Source organism: Primulina tabacum, chromosome 11 (genome assembly GCF_025594145.1).
Source record: "Primulina tabacum isolate GXHZ01 chromosome 11, ASM2559414v2, whole genome shotgun sequence".
Lineage (NCBI taxonomy): Eukaryota > Viridiplantae > Streptophyta > Magnoliopsida > Lamiales > Gesneriaceae > Primulina > Primulina tabacum.
Genome location: NC_134560.1, coordinates 6,727,537 through 6,732,095, shown reverse-complemented (window position 1 = coordinate 6,732,095; position 4,559 = coordinate 6,727,537). Strand labels below are relative to the sequence as shown.

General features: G+C 33.7%; 1 pseudogene; it reads right to left on the bottom strand.

Moving 5' to 3' along the window:
- LOC142518922 (WAT1-related protein At3g30340-like) lies at nucleotides 1-2,136 on the bottom strand (annotated as a pseudogene).
- Nucleotides 2,137-4,559: the final 2,423 nt, after the last annotated feature.

Sequence of the window (4,559 nt, the reverse complement as noted above, 5' to 3'; positions counted from 1 at the left end):
TATAGAAGGCTAAATTCGTATTTTAATTTCTTGGTTCTTGGTTCGCTGCGTTTTTATCTATACTCGGAGTCTCTTGATCGCTGCTTTTGCCCCAAAGAAGACCATACATGCCCACAACGACTACGAGGGATCCTACAATGCTGTCCAAAGTAGACATATATAACACACTTTTGTATAATATATACATACACACGCATATATTGTAAGCGTAAAGGCTTACCTTCCGAGGTAAATTTCTTCATGCAATACCGCAACATCGAAAATGGCAGCAAAAACTTGAATCAAAGGAGTAAAAGCTGAGGTAAAAACAGGCCCCTTTTGTTTAACACAACAGTGACATGACCACATAGCATACGCCCGAAGCCACTACGCCCTGTGTGGATATAAATCCAAAGAATGATGTGAGAAAACTGTTAGTGCAATCAAATGTATAGTTAAGAATGACCAAATTCGAGGAACAATTGAAGGTGGGCGCATATAAAAAATGTAGTGAACTAAAATAGGAGAGGGAACTAACATTAATTAGGAAACACGGAAAATGACGTTCTTTGCCCTATAATTTGCATTTTTCTATTTTTTTATCATGTTATCGGTCAATTTACGGTTTTAATACAGTAGTTGTGCTTTTTAACTTGAGAAATGTTATATGCACAATGAATGTTGAGGTAGTTTTGTAATTACAAAAGTAAGATGCAACGATGTGTGTAACCTTCATTATACATAGAGCATAACTATTTTTTATTTTAGTCATTTTTTATTAAAGTGGTGATGTGATATCGAAAAATATCATAGGAATATGGCTAAAATGAAAACTGTAAACTTGGGCGATTGGAAACCAAGCCGAAAACCCTAAACAAGCGCGCCTCTATATGTATAATGCTCAACTTGGAAGCCAATTCCATGAAAGAATGACGAATACTCACAGCGTATACGACACTTAGAATCTGCAATTCTCCTCTAAGAATCCAAACAGAAATAATGTTCTTTCTGTCGATTGTGAAGAAGCACAAAACAACAGACTGGACAGCACTGAAAAAGGACATGATGGAGGTGCTGGAATATCGATGAGAGTAATTTTGTCCAATCCTGGCCTGGATTAGAAACCACGAAGACCAAGCCAGGCCCCCTGCACATAGAAACACCGAACCCACGCCCCAGTTTCTTGGTTTTTCACGTTTTTTAGCCGCATTCGATGCCGAGTATATTAATGGCATCCCTCTGTAGAGTGCGAGTATCAAGACTCCAACGATGCAGGTTACTGTGCCAAATAACTTAGCTTTCCCACTTTTGCTGTTCATTTTCACACTCTCCATCCTGCGCCAGGCATTAATCAACAGCTAAATATATATATACATACACTCTATTATATTTATAATTAGTAATAGCTAGCAAACGATCTAATATTGCTGGTCTACTTGATTTAAATGGACTTACCCTAAGGGCAATGCAAGCACAAACGTAAATACTGGCACCATATTTATGAAAGCACACATGAATGTTGCCGAGGTATAATCAAGCCCAACCAAGAACAGGTACTGCGTTAACGTCATCCTACAACATGAACATTCCAAAAATTTAAACTTAGGAAATAAACAAGAATCTCATATCTATCTATATATTATGTATGAAAATCACATCGAGCCACTACACTCAACGTACTCAAGAATATTTACTTCACAAATTACACTCACCCGAACAATGCGCACAAAAAAATCTGACCCAACAGCCAAATATTCAGCTTACTCCAGCTACTCCTGCATTAATGCAGTACTTGAATTTATAGTATTGGCACTCGAATCGACTCCTCGAATTTACTAGTGAAAAATTGTTAAAGCCAATTATAATTGATTCCAAGTACTTCGATACCTTTCCCAGATGTAGGCAAATGGGATCAAAAAAATAGTAGATATGGATTGCCTGTAAACGACTATGATCCCGTGGTTCATCCCCCCATCCATTGCCTTCTTGAACAGTATGTTTAGAACTGCCAAAGCAAATTCAACAGCTACCATTGCAGCCACAGGCTTCCAGCTTTCAATGCAATTCATTTTACCAAACTTGCTTTTTTCAGTATTATTTTGTGTTAGTATAAATGTTCCACCAACAATATTTATAGTGGAGTTTATGTTCTCACTGTTTTTAACGAGCAGTTAACACTAATCAATGCAACTTGGAATTGCATATCGTGGAATATTATATAGATTTCACGTATGGAAAATGCATATATGCTTCTTACAAAGGTCATTATTCAATGACTTCATAAGCTGATGTAACTATGGAAGTACGAAAGACATATATATATTCGAGGCGAATACCACACCTATTATGGCACATTAAGTCCGATATTTACTGGAATCTTGACATGATACCATACACAAATGACATGTTAATTAATCAGATGAAATTAAGATTTTCTGATAAAAACGGGAATACAATCACATTGCACATGATGTGCATATCCTAAATTCTTAAATGAAATAAGATGTTCTGGAGTACCAAATCATGAGTTAAATTTGAAGGTTGGAACTCTGGTTATGTCGACGTGGAGCATCGATCATTCTTTTGAATTATGCAATGACATTAGATTGATCGTAACGAGGCTCGAAAACCATGTTTTGGAAGTTCAAATTCTGACTGGAAGTAATGCGGGTCATAAAGTGCTTATTCAAGATTGTCATTGACCCCTTCTGATCGAAGACTTCCTTTTAAATTCCAACAAAGACAGTATCTTTTGATTGTACCATATACAATGGGAATCAACAGTCAAGGTCAATCATTATCTCATGTATGACTTTATTTTTTGAAGAACCTCGTTTTTAGTCATGGTTAGCTGTATGCCGATGTATCTAGAGTTACGAATCCTAGGTGTCCAAATTTTTTTTATATGTGATAGATAGTGACAACAACTAGAAAAATATGACGACAAACATTGTTTAAGGAATATTTTAAAATTTTTTAGGATAATTTGTTTGTTTTCTAATTGTACAATCTATAATCCAATTAACTATTATATTTTAATTATCGAATGCTCATACTTACTAATTTTTAATGTTAATGAGATAAAATAACATTTCGTGCATGGCACGAGTGAAACTGTAAGATAACTAAAACTTTATATATGCCAACTTACATTATCATTTTTAATATATAGGTATACACACACAATTTTGCACAAATATTCCATTTAAAAGTCATCCATTGTATGTGTCCAAGTCCCCAAAGATTAAAAATCTATTTTCGTCTACTTGTTGAGTAATTATGTTGGCATCTCTATCTCCTTTATATTGGTAATTTATACCGCAAAGTTTGAATAAATAATCATGTTGGAGTATCGTTTTCTCGCACAAAAAACTCAGCAAAAGATTAAAATTTTCAAAGAAATTTCGTTTTGACAATCAAAATAATCTTGTGCACCGTATGAATTATCAAATCCATGAATATGATGTTTATTATTATTTACCTTTGTTATCTAAGATGCTGGACATCAAACTATTATGTATTTTAAGCGGAAATAATATTTTTTGTAAATCCCTTCAAACGATCAATTGGAAGTCACATCGTTCTTCAATCTTCTAATGAGGTCCACGGTCGAAGATTAGATTCATCGTCTAATTCGCACTAGAAAATTAGACGAAGTTTTGCGTTGAGAATTTGTTGTTGGAACTTGGCGGAACCACAGCGGGAGGAGGCAACGGTCAACGGTACTTGTGGAGGAGCTCGGCCATGTGTTGTTCTCAAAGAACAAGGGCTAATCGAGTTTTGTGTTTCTGAGGAGAGAAAGAAAATCTACCATCTTAATATGATATGTATTGTCATATTTATAATTTTCATTGATTAAATTAGAATCCTACTAGGACTATAAATTATAATCTTAATAGGACTCTTAAATTCGAATTTTACTAGGACTCTTACTTGGAGTTTTCATATTGTCAAAAATCTCCACTAGGTTTCATTGTCCTAACCTGGACTCCCACTAGTTAGAGTTGTATTAGTATTTTCCAATCCAATCCAATTATTCAAAAAACTCATGTAGAGTCATGATCGCATGTAGTATTTTCAATTTTTGATAATATATGATATAATTAAATAACTATTAATTAATTAATTCTAAACTCTTCTAGAATATTCAATGAGAATTTCACCTATTAGTGAAAAATACTTAATTAATATTCAATTAGCATATTCTACAGTTATTAATTAAGTAATTATGACTTCATTATAATCCAGATTGTCCATAAGACAGTGTCGATATGACAAGAGTACAAATCTCTTTATTATAATGAATAAGAAAAATTTTGAAGATCAAATTTTCAACATATTCATTTTTTGCAGCTGCCTATTTTGGAATTCATTCAATAAATTAGGCCAAAATTAGGCAATTACACTCTCTTCACAAAATTAATAGTCAAGCTAAATTTCACAACTTCTAAATATGAAACACACCTATGAACTTCTTCATAAGCAATATATTTGATTTCCACCAAACTTAATAATCAAATTCAAATATTTGAATTTGACAATCTCAACAGGAACACAAAATTCAATAGTTTAGGGATACA